Here is a 17,434-nt window from a genome sequence, read left to right on the forward strand (position 1 = left end):
CCTGAAGTGAAGCACCGGAATCTATAACTAGTGTCACAGGAATGGTTCAATACATAGTCAGTATGAAGAGTCAGTCTTCTAGTACTTACGTCGGCATTGTGCCTTTTGTATTTAATTCCGATGCAATTTCTGTGTTTCATCGTCAATAAGAATGTCCAAGGGATACAGTAAACATGGAGTGAAGCATCGGAATCTATAACTAGTGTCACAGGGACGGTTCAAAACATAGACAGTAAGATGAGTCAGTCATCTTTTAGTTAAGTCTGCAATGTGCCTTTTGTATTTAATTCTGATGCAATTTCTGTGTTTCATCGTCAATAAGAAGGTCCAAGGGATACAGTAAACCTGAAGTGAAGCATCGGAACCTATAACTAGAGTCACAGGAATTGTTCAAAACATAGACATTAGGAAGAGTCAGTCTTCTAGTACTTAAGTCGGCATTGTGCATTTTCTATTTAATTCCAATGCAATTTCTGTGTTTCATCGTCAATAAGACGGACAGAGGGAAACAGTAAACCTGAAGAGAAGCATCGGAATCTATAACTAGTGTCACAGGAATGGTTCAAAACATAGACAGTTGGAAGAGTCAGTCTTCTTGTACTTAAGTCGGCATTGTGCCTTTTGTATTTAATTCCGATGCTATTTCTGTGTTTCATCGTCAATAAGAAGGTCAGAGGGATACAGTAAACCTGATGTGAAGCATCGGAATCTATAACTAGTGTCAAAGGAATGGTTCAAAACATACTCAGTAAGAAGAGTCAGTCTTCTTGTACTTAAGTCGGCATTGTGCCATTTGTATTTAATTCCGATGCAATTTATGTGTTTCATCGTCAATAAGAAGGTCAGAGGGATACAATAAACCTGTAGTGAAGCATCGGAATCTATTACTAGTGTCACACGAATTGTTCAAAACATTGACAGTAGGAAGAGTCAGTTTTCTTGTACTTAAGTCGGCATTGTGCCTTTTTTATTTTATTCCGATGCAATTTCTGTGTTTAATCGTCAAGAAGAAGGTCCAACGGATACAGTAAACCTGAAGTGAAGCATCGGAATCTATAACTAGTGTCACAGGAATGGTTCAAAACATAGACAGTTGAAAGAGTCAGTCTTCTTGTACTTAAGTCGGCATTGTGCCTTTTGTATTTAATTCCGATGCAATTTCTGTGTTTCATCGTCAATAAGAAGGTCCAAGGGATACAGTAAGCCTGAAGTGAAGCATCGGAATCTATAACTGGTGTCACAGGAACTGTTCAAAACATAGTCAGTAAGAAGAGTCAGTTTTCTTGTACTTAAGTCGGCATTGTGCCTTTTGCATTAAATACCGATGCAATTTCTGTGTTTCATCGTCAATAAGAAGGACCAAGGATTACGGTAAACCTGGAGTGAAGCATCGGAACCTATAACTAGTGTCACAGGAACGGTTTTAAACATAGACAGTAAGATGAGTCAGTCTTCTTGTACTTAAGTCGTCATTGTGCCTTTTGTATTTAATTCCGATGCAATTTCTGTGTTTCATCATCAAAAAGAAGGTCCAAGGGATACAGTAGGCCTGAATTGAAGCATCGGAATCTATAACTAATGTCACACGAATGGTTCAAAACATAGACTGTAAGAAGAGTCAGTCTTCTTGTACTTAAGTCGGCATTGTGCCTTTTGTATTTAATTCCGATGCTATTTCTGTGTTTCATCGTCAATAAGAAGGACAGATGGATACAGTAAACCTGAAGTGAAGCATCGGAATCTACAACTAGTGTCACAGGAATGGTTCAAAACATAGTCAGTAAGAAGCGTCGGTCTTCTTGTACTTAAGTCGGCATTGTGTTTTTTCAATTTAATTCTGATGCAATTTCTGTGTTTCATCGTCAATAAGAGGGTCCAAGGGATACAGTAAACCTGGAGTGAAGCACCGGAATCTATAACTAGTTTCACAGGAATGGTTCAAATCATAGAGTGTAAGAAAAGTCAGTCTTCTGGTACTTTAGTCGGCATTGTGCCTTTTGTATTTAATTCCGATGCAATTTCTGTGTTTCATCGTCAATAAGAAGGTCCAAGGGATACAGTAAACCTGGTGTGAAGCATCGGAATCTATAACTAGTGTCACAGGAATGGTTCAAATCATAAACAGTAAGAGGAGTCAGTCTTCTTGTACTTAAGTCGGCATTGTGCCTTTTCAATTTAATTCCGATGCAATATCTGTGTTTCATCGTCAATAAGAAGGTCCAAATGATACAGTAAACCTGAAGTGAATCATCGGAATCTATAACTAGTGTCACAGGAATGGTTCAAAACATAGTCAGTAAGAAGCGTCAGTCTTCTTGTTCTTAAGTCGGCATTGTGCCTTTTGTATTTAATTCTGATGCAATTTCTGTGTTTCATCGTCAATAAGAAGAACCAAGGTATACAGTAAACCTGGAGTGAAGCATCGGAATCTATAAGTAGTGTCACAGGGATGGTTCAAAACATAGACAGTAAGAAGAGCCAGTCTTCTTGTACTTAAGTCGGCATTGTGCCTTTTGTATTTAGTTCCGATGCAATTTCTGTGTTTCATCGTCAATACGAAGGTCCAAGGGATACAGTAAACCTGAAGTGAAGCATCGGAATCTATAACTAGTGTCACAGGAATGGTTCAAAACATAGTCAGTAAGAAGCGTCGGTCTTCTTGTACTTAAGTCGGCATTGTGTTTTTTCAATTTAATTTTGATGCAATTTCTGTGTTTCATCGTCAATAAGAGGGTCCAAGGGATACAGTAAACCTGGAGTGAAGCACCGGAATCTATAACTAGTTTCACAGGAATGGTTCAAATCATAGGGTGTAAGAAAAGTCAGTCTTCTGGTACTTTAGTCGGCATTGTGCCTTTTGTATTTAATTCCGATGCAATTTCTGTGTTTCATCGTCAATAAGAAGGTCCAAGGGATACAGTACACCTGGTGTGAAGCATCGGAATCTATTACTAGTGTCACAGGAATGGTTCAAATCATAAACAGTAAGAAGAGTCAGTCTTCTTGTACTTAAGTCGGCATTGTGCCTTTCAATTTAATTCCGATGCAATATCTGTGTTTCATCGTCAATAAGAAGGTCCAAATGATACAGTAAACCTGAAGTGAAGCACCGGAATCTATAACTAGTGTCACAGGAATGGTTCAATACATAGTCAGTAAGAAGAGTCAGTCTTCTTGTACTTACGTCGGCACTGTGCCGTTTGAATTTAATTCCGATGCAATTTCTGTGTTTCATCGTCAATAAGAAGGTCCAAGGGATACAGTAAACGTGAAGAGAAGCATCGGAATCTATAACTAGTGTCACAGGGACGGTTAAAAGCACAGACAGTAAGATGAGTCAGTATTCTTGTACTTAAATCGGCAATGTGCTTTTTGTATTTAATTCCGATGCAGTTTCTGTGTTTCATCATCACTAAGAAGGTCAGAGGGATACAGTAATCCTGAAGTTAAGCATCGGAATCTATAACTAGTGTCACAGGAATGGTCACAGCATAGTCAGTAAGAAAAGTCAGTCTTCTTGTAGTTTAGTCTGCATTGTGCCTTTTGTATTTAATTCCGATGCAATTTCTGTGTTTCATCGACAATAAGAAGGTCCAAGGGGTACAGTAAACCGGAAGTGAAGCATCGGAATCTATAACTTGTGTCACAGGAATGGTTCACAACATACAAAGTAGGAAGAGCCAGTCTTGCAGTACTTAAGTCGGCATTGTGCATTTTCTATTTAATTCCGATGCAATTTCTGTGTTTCATCGTCAATAAGACGGTCAGAGTGATACAGTAAACCTGAAGAGAAGCATCGGTATCAATAACTAGTGTCACAGGAATGATTCAAAACATAGACAGTTCTAAGAGTCAGTCTTCTTGTACCTAAGTCGGCATTGTTCCCTTTGTATTTAATTCCGATGCAATTTCTGTGTTTCATCGTCAATTAGAAGGTCCAAGGGATACAGTAGACCGGAATTGAAGCATCGGAATCTATAACTAGTGTCACAGGAATGGTTCAAATCATAGACAGTAAGAAGAGTCAGTCTTCTTGTACTTAAGTCGGCATTGTACCTTTTGTATTTATTTCCGATGCAAATTCTGTGGTTCATTGTCAATAAGAAGGTCAGAGGGATACAGTAAACCTTAAGTGAAGCATCGCAATCTATAACTAGAGTCATAGGAATGGTACAAAACATAGACAGTAAGAAGAGTCAGTCTTCTTGTACTTAAGTCGGCATTGTGCCTTTTGTATTTAATTCCGATGCAATTTCTGTGTTTCATCATCAATAAGAAGGTTTAAGGAATACAGTAAACCTGAAGTGAAGCATCGGAATCTATAGCTAGTGTCACAGGAATGGTTCAAAACATAGGCAGTAAGAAGAGTCAGTCTTCTTGTACTTAATTCGGCATTGTGTCTTTTGTATTGAATTCCGACGCAATTTCTGTGTTTCATCGTCAATAAGAAGGTCAGAGGGATACAGTAAACCTGAAGTGAAGCATCGGAATCTATAACTAGTGTCACAGGAATGGTTCAATACATAGTCAGTAAGAAGAGTCAGTCTTCTTGTACTGAAGTCGGCATTGTGCCTTTTGTATTTAATTCCGATGCAATTTCTGTGTTTCATCGTCAATAAGAAGGTCCAAGGGATACAGTAAACCTGGAGAGAAGCATCGGAATCTATAACTAGTGTCACAGGGACGGTTCAAAACATAGACAGTAAGTTGAGTCAGTATTCTTGTACTTAAGTCGGCAATGTGCTTTTTGTATTTAATTCCGATGCAATTTCTGTGTTTCATCGTCACTAAGAAGGTCAGAGGGATACAGTAATCCTGAAGTACGCATCGGAATCTATAACTAGTGTCACAGGAATGGTTCAAAACATAGACAGTAGGAAGAGTCAGTCTTCTTGTACTTAAGTCGTCATTGTGGATTTTCTATTTAATTCTGATGCAATTTCTGTGTTTCATCGTCAATAAGAAGGTCCAAGGGATACAGTTAACCTGAAGTGAAGCGTCGGAATCTATAACTAGTGCCACGGGAATGGTTCAAAACATGGTCAGTAAGAAGAGTCAGTCTTCTTGTACTTAAGTCGGCACTGTGACTTTTGTATTTAATTCCGATGCAATTTCTCTGTTTCATCGTCAATGAGAAGGCCCAAGGGATACAGTAGACCTGAATTGAAGCACCGGAATCTATAACTAGTGTCACAGGAATGGTTCAAAACATAGACAGTAAGAAGAGTCAGTCTTCTTGTACTTAAGTCGTCATTGTGCCTTTTGTATTTAATTCCGATGCAATTTCTGTGTTTCATCGTCAATAAAAAGGTCCATGGGATACAGTAAACCTGGAGTGAAGCATCGGAATCTATAACTAGTGTCACAGGAATGGTTTTAAACATAGACAGTAAGAAGAGTCAGTCTTCTTGTACTTAAGTCGGCATTGTGCCTTTTGTATTTAATTCCGAGGCAATTTCTGTGCTTCATCGTCAATAATATGGTCCAAGGGATACAGTAAACCTGGAGTGAAGCATCGGAATCTATAACTAGTGTCACAGGGACGGTTCAAAACATAGACAGTAAGATGAGTCAGTATTCTTGTACTTAAGTCGGCAATGTGCTTTTTGTATTTAATTCCGATGCAATTTCTGTGTTTCATCGTCAATAAGAAGTTCCAAGGGATACATTTGACCGGAATTGAAGCATCGGAATCTATAACTAGTGTCACAGGAATGGTTAAAAGCATAGACAGTAAGAACAGTCAGTCTTCTTGTACTTAAGTCGGCATTGTACCTTTTGTATTTAATTCCGATGCAATTTCTGTGTTTCATTGTCAATGAGAAGGTCAGAGGGATACAGTAAACCTGAAGTGAAGCATCGGAATCTATAACTAGAGTCATAGGAATGGTACAAAACATAGACTGTAAGAAGAGTCAGTCTTCTTGTACTTAAGTCGGCATTGTGACTTTTGTATTTAATTCCGATGCAATTTCTCTGTTTCAAGGTCAATAAGAAGGCCCAAGGGATACAGTAGACCTGAATTGAAGCACCGGAATCTATAACTAGTGTCACAGGAATGGTTCAAAACATAGACAGTGAGAAGAGTAAGTCTTCTTGTACTTAAGTCGTCATTGTGCATTTTGTATTTAATTACGATGCAATTTCTGTGTTTCACCGTCAATAAAAAGGTCCAAGGTATACAGAAAACCTGGAGTGAAGCATCGGAATCTATAACTAGTGTCACAGGAATGGTTTAAACATAGACAGTAAGAAGAGTCAGTCTTCTTGTACTTAAGTCTGCAATGTGCTTTTTGTATTTAATTCCGATGCAATTTCTGTGTTTCATCGTCACTAAGAAGGTTTAAGGGATACAGTAAACCTGAAGTGAAGCATCGGAATATATAACTAGTGTCACAGGAATGGTTCACAACATAAAAAGTAGGAAGAGTCAGTCTCGCAGTACTTAAGGCGGCATTGTGCATTTTCTATTTAATTCTGATGCAATTTCTGTGTTTCATCGTCAATAAGACGGTCAGAGGGATACAGTAAACCTGAAGAGAAGAATCGGTATCAATAACTAGTGTCACAGGAATGGTTCAAAACATAGACAGTTCTAAGAGTCAGTCTTCTTGTACCTAAGTCGGCATTGTGTCTTTTGTATTTAATTCCGATGCAATTTCTGTGTTTCATCGTCAATGAGAAGGTCCAAGGGATACTGTAAACCGGAAATGAACCATCGGAATCTATAACTGGTGTCATAGGAATGGTTCAAAACATAGACAGTAGGAAAAGTCAGTCTACATGTACTTAAGTCGGCATTGAGCCTTTTGTATTTTATTCCGATGCAATTTCTGTTTTTCATCGTCAATAAGAGGGTCAGCGGGATACAGTAAACCTAATGTGAAGCATCGGAATCTATAAATAGTGTCACAGGAATGGTTCAAAACATAGTCAGCAAGAAGAGTCAGTCTTCTTGTACTTAAGTCGGCATTGTGCCTTTTGTATTTAATTCCGATGCAATTTCTGTGTTTCATCGTCAATAAGAATGTCCAAGGGATACAGGTAACCTGGAGTGAAACATCGGAGTCTGTAACTAGTGTCACAGGAATGGTTCAAAACAAAATCAGTAAGAAGAGTCAGTCTTCTTGTACTTAAGTCGGCATTGTGCCCTTTGTATTTAATTGAGATGCAATTTCTGTGTTTCATCGTCTATACGATGGTCCAAGGGATACAGTAGACCTCAATTGAAGCATCGGAATCTGTAACTAGAGTCACAGGAATGGTTCAAAACATAGACAGTAAGAAGAGTCAGTCTTCTTGTACTTAAGTCGGCATTGTGCCTTTTGTATTTAATTCCGATGCAATTTCTGTGACTCTTCCTCAATAAGAAGGTCAGAGGGAAACAGAAAACCTGAAGTGAAGCATCGGAATCTATAACTAGTGTCACAGGAATGGTTCAAAACATAGTCAGTAAGAAGAGTCAGTCTTCTTGCACTTAAGTCGGCATTGTTGCTTTTGTATTCAATTCCGATGCAATTTCTGTGTTTCATCGTCAATAAGAAGGTCCAAGGGATACAGTAAACCTGTAGTGAAGCATCAGAATCTATAACTAGTGTCACAGGGACAGTTCAAAACATCGACAATCATATGAGTCAGTATTCTTGTACTTAAGTCATCATTGTGCATTTTCTATTTAATTCAGAAGCACTTTCTGTGTTTCATCGTCAATAAGAAGGTCCAAGGGATACAGTAAACCTGGAGTGAAGCATCGGAATCTATAACTAGTGTCACAGGAATGGTTCAAAGCATAGACAGTAAGAAGAGTCAGACCTCTTTTTCTTAAGTCGGCATTGTGCCTTTTGTATTTAATTCCGATGCAATTTCTGTGTTTCATCGTCAAAAAGAATGTCAAAGGGATACAGGTAACCTGGAGTGAAGCATCGGAGTCTGTAAGTAGTGTCACAGGAATGGTTCAAAACAAACTCAGTAAGAAGAGTCAGTCTTCTTGTACTTAAGTCGGCATTGTGCCTTTTATATTTAATTCCGATGCAATTTCTGTGTTTCATCGTCTATAAGATGGTCCAAGGGATACAGTAGACCTGAATTGAAGCATCGGAATCTATAACTAGTGTCACAGGAATGGTTCAAAACATAGACAGTATGAAGAGTCAGTCTTGTTGTACTTAAGTCGGCATTGTGAATTTTGTATTTAATTCCGATGCAATTTCTGTGTTTCATCGTCAATAAGAAGGTCAGATGGATACAGTAAACCTGAATTGAAGCATCGGAATCTATAACTAGAGTCACAGGAATGGTTCAAAACATAGACAGTAAGAAGAGTCAGTCTTCTTGTACTTAAGTCGGCATTGTGCCTTTTGTATTTAATTCCGAAGCCATTTCTGTGTTTCATCTTCAATAAGAAGGTCTAAGGGATACAGTAAACATGAAGTGAAGCATCGGAATCTATAGCTAGTGTCACAAGAATGGTTCAAAACATAGTCAGTAAGAAGAGTCAGTATTCTTGCACTTAAATCGGCATTGTGCCTTTTGTATTTAATTCCGATGCAATTTCTGTGTTTCATCGTCAATAAGAAGGTCCAAGGGATACAGTTATCCTGAAGTTAAGCATCGGAATCTATGACTAGTGTCACAGGAATGGTTCAAAACATAGTCAGTAAGAAGAGTAAGTCTTCTTGTATTTAAGTCGGTATTGTGCCTTTTGTATTTAATTCCGATGCAAATTCTGTGTATCATCGTCAATAAGAAGGTCCAAGGGATACAGTAAACCTGAAGTGAAGCATCGGATCTATAACTAGTGTCACAGGAATGGTTCAAAACATAGTCAGTAAGAAGAGTCAGTCTTCTTGTACTTAAGTCGGCATTGTGCCTTTTGTACTTAATTCCGATGCAATTTCTGTATTTCATCGTCAATAAGAAGGTCCAAGGGAAACAGTAAACCTGGAGTGAAGCATCGGAATCTATAACTAGTGTCACAGAGACGGTTCAAAACATACACAGTAAGATGAGTCAGTATTCTTGTACTTAACTCGGCATTGTGCCTTTTCTAATTAATTCCTATGCAATTTCTGTGTTTCATCGTCAATAAGGCGGTCCTAGGGATACAGTAAACCTGAAGTGAAGCATCGGAATCTATAACTAGTTTCACAGGAGTGGTTCAAAACATAGTCAGAAAGAAGAGTCAGTCTTCTTGTACTTAAGTCATCTTTGTGCATTTTCTATTTAATACTGATGCAATTTCTGTGTTTCTTCGTCAATAAGAAGGTCCTAGGGATACAGTAAACCTGAAATGAACCATCGGAATCTATAACTAGTGTCACAGGAATGGTTCAAAACATAGACAGTTGGAAGAGTCAGTCATCTTGTAATTAAGTCAGCATTGTGCCTTTTGTATTTACTTCCGATGATATTTCTGTGTTTCATCGTCAATACGAAGGTCCAAGGGATACAGTAAACCTGAAGTGAACCATCGGAATCTATAACTAGTGTCACAGGAATGGTTCAAAACATATACGGTAGGAAAAGTCAGTCTACATGTACTTAAGTCGGCATTGTGCCTTGTGTATTTAATTGTACTTAAGTCGGCATTGTGCATTTTGTATTTAATTCCGATGCAATTTCTGTGTTTCATCGTCAATAAGAATGTCAGAGAGATACAGTAAACCTGAAGAGAAGCATCGAAATCTATAACTAGTGTCACAGGAATGGTTCAAAACATAGACAGTAGGAAAAGTCAGTCTACATGTACTAAATCGGCATTGAGCCTTTTGTATTTGATTCCGATGCAATCTCTGTGTTTCATCGTCAATAAGAAGGTCCAAGGGATACAGTAAACCTGGAGTGAAGCATCGGAATCTATAACTAGTGTCACAGGAATGGTTCAAAGCATAGACAGTAAGAAGAGTCAGACTTCTTTTTCTTAAGTCGGCATTGTGCCTTTTGTATTTAATTCCGATGCAATTTCTGTGTTTCATCGTCAATAAGAATGTCCAAGGGATACAGGTAACCTGGAGTGAAGCATCGGAGTCTGTAACTAGTGTCACAGGAATGGTTCAAAACATAGACAGTTGGAAGAGTCAGACATCTTGTACTTAAGTCGGCATTGTGCCTTTTGTATTTAATTCCGATGATATTTCTGTGTTTCATCGTCAATACGAAGGTGCAAGGGATACAGTAAACCTGAAATGACACATCGGAATCTATAACTAGTGTCACAGGAATGGTTCAAAACATAGACGGTAGGAAAAGTCAGTCTACATGTACTTAAGTCGGCATTGTGTCTTGTGTATTTAATTGTACTTAAGTCGGCTTTGTGCATTTTGTATTTAATTCCGATGCAATTTCTGTGTTTCATCGTCAATAAGAATGTCAGAGGGATACAGTAAACCTGAAGAGAAGCATCGGAATCAATAACTAGTGTCACAGGAATGGTTCAAAACATAGACAGTAGGAAGAGTCAGTCTACATGTACTAAAGTCGGCATTGAGCCTTTTGTATTTGATTCAGATGCAATTTCTGTGTTTCATCGTCAATAAGAAGGACAGAGGGATACAGTAAACCTGAATTGAACCATCAGAATCTATAACTAGTGTCACAGGAATGGTTCAAAACATAGACATTACGAAAAGTCCGTCTACATGTACTTAAGTCGGCTTTGTGCCTTTTGTATTTAATTCCGATACAATTTCTGTGTTTCATCGTCAATAAGAATGTCAGAGGGATACAGTAAACCTGGTGTGAAGCATCGGAATCTATACCTAGTGTCACAGGAATGGTTCAAAACATAGTCTGTAAGAAGAGTCAGTCTTCTTGTACTTAAGTCGGCATTGTGTATTTTGTATTTCATTCCGATGCAATTTCTGTGTTTCATCGTCAATAAGAAGGTCCAAGGGATACAGTAAACCTGAAATGAACCATCGGAATATATAACTTGTGTCACAGGAATGGTTCAAAACATAGACAGTAAGAAGAGTCAGTCTTCTTGTACTTAAGTCGGCATTGTGCATTTTGTATTTATTTCCGATGCAATTTCTGTGTTTCATGCTCAATAAGAAGGTCCAAGGGATACAGTAGACCTAAACTGAAGCATCGGAATCTATAACTAGTGTCACAGGAATGGTTCAAAACATAGATAGAGAGAAGAGTCAGTCTTCTTGTACTTAAGTCGGCATTGTGCCTTTTGTATTTAATTCCGATGCAATTTCTGTGTTTCATCGTCATAAAGAAGGTCCAAGGGATACAGTTATCCTGAAGTTAAGCATCGGAATCTATGACTAGTGTCACAGGAATGGTTCAAAACATAGTCAGTAAGAAGAGTAAGTCTTCTTGTATTTAAGTCGGTATTGTGCCTTTTGTATTTAATTCCGATGCAAATTCTGTGTATCATCGTCAATAAGAAGGTCCAAGGGATACAGTAAACCTGAAGTGAAGCATCGGATCTATAACTAGTGTCACAGGAATGGTTCAAAACATAGTCAGTAAGAAGAGTCAGTCTTCTTGTACTTAAGTCGGCATTGTGCCTTTTGTACTTAATTCCGATGCAATTTCTGTATTTCATCGTCAATAAGAAGGTCCAAGGGAAACAGTAAACCTGGAGTGAAGCATCGGAATCTATAACTAGTGTCACAGAGACGGTTCAAAACATACACAGTAAGATGAGTCAGTATTCTTGTACTTAACTCGGCATTGTGCCTTTTCTAATTAATTCCTATGCAATTTCTGTGTTTCATCGTCAATAAGGCGGTCCTAGGGATACAGTAAACCTGAAGTGAAGCATCGGAATCTATAACTAGTTTCACAGGAGTGGTTCAAAACATAGTCAGAAAGAAGAGTCAGTCTTCTTGTACTTAAGTCATCTTTGTGCATTGTCTATTTAATACTGATGCAATTTCTGTGTTTCTTCGTCAATAAGAAGGTCCTAGGGATACAGTAAACCTGAAATGAACCATCGGAATCTATAACTAGTGTCACAGGAATGGTTCAAAACATAGACAGTTGGAAGAGTCAGTCATCTTGTAATTAAGTCAGCATTGTGCCTTTTGTATTTACTTCCGATGATATTTCTGTGTTTCATCGTCAATACGAAGGTCCAAGGGATACAGTAAACCTGAAGTGAACCATCGGAATCTATAACTAGTGTCACAGGAATGGTTCAAAACATATACGGTAGGAAAAGTCAGTCTACATGTACTTAAGTCGGCATTGTGCCTTGTGTATTTAATTGTACTTAAGTCGGCATTGTGCATTTTGTATTTAATTCCGATGCAATTTCTGTGTTTCATCGTCAATAAGAATGTCAGAGAGATACAGTAAACCTGAAGAGAAGCATCGAAATCTATAACTAGTGTCACAGGAATGGTTCAAAACATAGACAGTAGGAAAAGTCAGTCTACATGTACTAAATCGGCATTGAGCCTTTTGTATTTGATTCCGATGCAATCTCTGTGTTTCATCGTCAATAAGAAGGTCCAAGGGATACAGTAAACCTGGAGTGAAGCATCGGAATCTATAACTAGTGTCACAGGAATGGTTCAAAGCATAGACAGTAAGAAGAGTCAGACTTCTTTTTCTTAAGTCGGCATTGTGCCTTTTGTATTTAATTCCGATGCAATTTCTGTGTTTCATCGTCAATAAGAATGTCCAAGGGATACAGGTAACCTGGAGTGAAGCATCGGAGTCTGTAACTAGTGTCACAGGAATGGTTCAAAACATAGACAGTTGGAAGAGTCAGACATCTTGTACTTAAGTCGGCATTGTGCCTTTTGTATTTAATTCCGATGATATTTCTGTGTTTCATCGTCAATACGAAGGTGCAAGGGATACAGTAAACCTGAAATGACACATCGGAATCTATAACTAGTGTCACAGGAATGGTTCAAAACATAGACGGTAGGAAAAGTCAGTCTACATGTACTTAAGTCGGCATTGTGTCTTGTGTATTTAATTGTACTTAAGTCGGCTTTGTGCATTTTGTATTTAATTCCGATGCAATTTCTGTGTTTCATCGTCAATAAGAATGTCAGAGGGATACAGTAAACCTGAAGAGAAGCATCGGAATCAATAACTAGTGTCACAGGAATGGTTCAAAACATAGACAGTAGGAAGAGTCAGTCTACATGTACTAAAGTCGGCATTGAGCCTTTTGTATTTGATTCAGATGCAATTTCTGTGTTTCATCGTCAATAAGAAGGACAGAGGGATACAGTAAACCTGAATTGAACCATCAGAATCTATAACTAGTGTCACAGGAATGGTTCAAAACATAGACATTACGAAAAGTCCGTCTACATGTACTTAAGTCGGCTTTGTGCCTTTTGTATTTAATTCCGATACAATTTCTGTGTTTCATCGTCAATAAGAATGTCAGAGGGATACAGTAAACCTGGTGTGAAGCATCGGAATCTATACCTAGTGTCACAGGAATGGTTCAAAACATAGTCTGTAAGAAGAGTCAGTCTTCTTGTACTTAAGTCGGCATTGTGTATTTTGTATTTCATTCCGATGCAATTTCTGTGTTTCATCGTCAATAAGAAGGTCCAAGGGATACAGTAAACCTGAAATGAACCATCGGAATATATAACTTGTGTCACAGGAATGGTTCAAAACATAGACAGTAAGAAGAGTCAGTCTTCTTGTACTTAAGTCGGCATTGTGCATTTTGTATTTATTTCCAATGCAATTTCTGTGTTTCATGCTCAATAAGAAGGTCCAAGGGATACAGTAGACCTAAACTGAAGCATCGGAATCTATAACTAGTGTCACAGGAATGGTTCAAAACATAGATAGAGAGAAGAGTCAGTCTTCTTGTACTTAAGTCGGCATTGTGCCTTTTGTATTTAATTCCGATGCAATTTCTGTGTTTCATCGTCATAAAGAAGGTCCAAGGGATATAGTAAACCTGGAGTGAAGCGTCGGAATCTATAACTAGTGTCACAGGGATGGTTCAAAACATTGACAGTAAGAAGAGTAAGTCTTCTTGTACTTAAGTCGGTTTTGTGCCTTTTGTATTTAATTTCCGATGCAATTTCTGAGTTTCATCGTCAATAAGAAGGTCAGAGGGATACAGTAAACCTGATGTGAAGCATCGGAATCTATAACTAGTGTCACAGGAATGGTTCAAAACATAGTCAGTATGAAGAGTCAGTCTTCCTGTACTTAAGTAATCATTGTGCCTTTTCTATTTAATTCTAATGCAATTTCTGTGTTCCATCGTCAATAAGATGGTCCAAGGGATACAGTAAACCTGGAGTGAAGCATCGGAATCTATAACTAGTGTCACAGGAATGGTTCAAAACATAGACAGTAAGAAGAGTCAGACTTCTTTCACTTAAGTCGGCATTGTGCCTTTTGTATTTAATTCCGATGCAATTTCTGTGTTTCATCGTCAATAAGAGGGTCAGAGGGATACAGTAAACCTGATGTGAAGCATCGGAATCTATAACTAGTGTCACAGGAATGATTCAAAACATAGTCAGTAAGAAGAGTTAGTCTTCTTGTACTTAAGTCGGCATTGAGCATTTTGTATTTAATTCCGATGCAATTTCTTTGTTTCATCGTCGATAAGAAGGACCAAGGGATACAGTAGACCTAAATTTAAGCATCGGAATCTATAACTAGTGTCACAGGAATGATTCAAACATAGTCATTAAGAAGAGTCAGTCTTCTTGTACTTATGTCGGCATTGTGCCTTTTGTATTTAATTCCTATGCAAATTCTGTGTTTCATCGTCAATAAGAAGGTCCAAGGGATACAGTAAACCTGGAGTGAAGCACCGGAATCTACAACTAGTGTCACAGGAATGGTTCAAATCATAGACTGTCGGAAGCGTCAGTCTTCTTGTACTTTAGTCAGCATTATGCCTTTTGTATTTAATTCCGCACCAATTTCTGTGTCTCATCGTCAATAAGAAGGTCAGAGGGATACAGTAATCCTGAAGTTAAGCATCGGAATCTATGACTAGTGTCATAGGAATGGTTCAAAACATAGACAGTAAGAAGAGTCAATCTTCTTATACTTAAGTCGGCATTGTGCCTTTTGTATTTAATTCCGATGCAATTTCTGTGTTTCATGGTCAATATGAAGGTCCAAGGGATACATTATACCTAAATTGAAGCATCGGAATCTATAACTAGTGTCACAGGAATGGTTCAAAACATAGACAGTAAGAAGAGTCAGTCTTCTTGTACTTTAGTCGGATTTGTGCCTTTTGTATTTAATTCCGATGCAATTTCTGTGTCTCATCGTCATAAAGAAAGTCCAAGGGATACAGTAAACCTGGAGTGTAGCATCGGAATCTATAACTAGTGTCACAGGGATGGTTCAAAACATAGACAGTTCTAAGAGTCAGTCTTCTTGTACCTAAGTCGGCATTGTGTCTTTTGTATTTAATTCCGATGCAATTTCTGTGTTTCATCGTCAATGAGAAGGTCCAAGGGATACTGTAAACCGGAAATGAACCATCGGAATCTATAACTAGTGTCATAGGAATGGTTCAAAACATAGACAGTAGGAAAAGTCAGTCTACATCTACTTAAGTCGGCATTGAGCCTTTTGTATTTAATTCCGATGCAATTTCTGTTTTTCATCGTCAATAAGAGGGTCAGAGGGATACAGTAAACCTGATGTGAAGCATCGGAATCTATAACTAGTGTCACAGGAATGGTTCAAAGCATAGTCAGTAAGAAGAGTCAGTCTTCTTGTACTTAAGTCGGCATTGTGCCGATTGTATTTAATTCCGATGCAATTTCTGTGTTTCATCGTCAATAAGAAGGTCCAAGGGATACAGTTGACCGGAATTGAAGCATCGGAATCTATAACTAGTGTCACAGGAATGGTTCAAAACATAGACAGTAGGAAGAGTCAGTCTTCTTGTACTTAAGTCGGCATTGTGAATTTTGTATTTAATTCCGATGCAATTGCTGTGTTTCATCGTCAATAAGAAGGTCAGATGGATACAGTAAACCTGAATTGAAGCATCGGAATCTATAACTAGAGTCACAGGAATGGTTCAAAACATAGACAGTAAGAAGAGTCAGTCTTGTTGTACTTAAACGGCATTGTGCCTTTTGTATTTAATTCCGAAGCCATTTCAGTGTTTCATCTTCAATAAGAAGGTCTAAGGGATACAGTAAACATGAAGTGAAGCATCGGAATCTATAGCTAGTGTCACAAGAATGGTTCAAAACATAGGCAGTAAGAAGAGTCAGTATTCTTGCACTTAAATCGGCATTGTGCCTTTTGTATTTAATTCCGATGCAATTTCTGTGTTTCATCGTCAATAAGAAGGTCCAAGGGATACAGTAATCCTGAAGTTAAGCATCGGAATCTATGACTAGTGTCACAGGAATGGTTCAAAACATAGTCAGTAAGAAGAGTAAGTCTTCTTGTATTTAAGTCGGTAATGTGCCTTTTGTATTTAATTCCGATGCAAATTCTGTGTATCATCGTCAATAAGAAGGTCCAAGGGATACAGTAAACCTGAAGTGAAGCATCGGATCTATAACTAGTGTCACAGGAATGGTTCAAAACATAGTCAGTAAGAAGAGTCAGTCTTCTTGTACTTAAGTCGGCATTGTGCCTTTTGTACTTAATTCCGATGCAATTTCTGTATTTCATCGTCAATAAGAAGGTCCAAGGGATACAGTAATCCTGGAGTGAAGCATCGGAATCTATAACTAGTGTCACAGGAATGGTTCAAAACATAGACAGTAAGAAGAGTCAGACTTCTTTCACTTAAGTCGGCATTGTGCCTTTTGTATTTAATTCCGATGCAATTTCTGTGTTTCATCGTCAATAAGAGGGTCAGAGGGATACAGTAAACCTGATGTGAAGCATCGGAATCTATAACTAGTGTCACAGGAATGATTCAAAACATAGTCAGTAAGAAGAGTTAGTCTTCTTGTACTTAAGTCGGCATTGTGCATTTTGTATTTAATTCCGATGCAATTTCTGTGTTTCATCTTCGATAAGAAGGACCAAGGGATACAGTAGACCTAAATTTAAGCATCGGAATCTATAACTAGTGTCACAGGAATGATTCAAACATAGTCATTAAGAAGAGTCAGTCTTCTTGTACTTAAGTCGGCATTGTGCCTTTTGTATTTAATTCCTATGCAAATTCTGTGTTTCATCGTCAATAAGAAGGTCCAAGGGATACAGTAAACCTGGAGTGAAGCACCGGAATCTATAACTAGTGTCACAGGAATGGTTCAAAGCATAGACTGTCAGAAGCGTCAGTCTTCTTGTACTTTAGTCAGCATTATGCCTTTTGTATTTAATTCCGCACCAATTTCTGTGTCTCATCGTCAATAAGAAGGTCAGAGGGATACAGTAATCCTGAAGTTAAGCATCGGAATCTATGACTAGTGTCATAGGAATGGTTCAAAACATAGACAGTAAGAAGAGTCAATCTTCTTATACTTAAATCGGCATTGTG

The sequence above is a fragment of the Schistocerca serialis genome, chromosome 12 (genome assembly GCF_023864345.2).
Source record: "Schistocerca serialis cubense isolate TAMUIC-IGC-003099 chromosome 12, iqSchSeri2.2, whole genome shotgun sequence".
Classification (NCBI taxonomy): Eukaryota; Metazoa; Arthropoda; class Insecta; order Orthoptera; family Acrididae; genus Schistocerca; species Schistocerca serialis.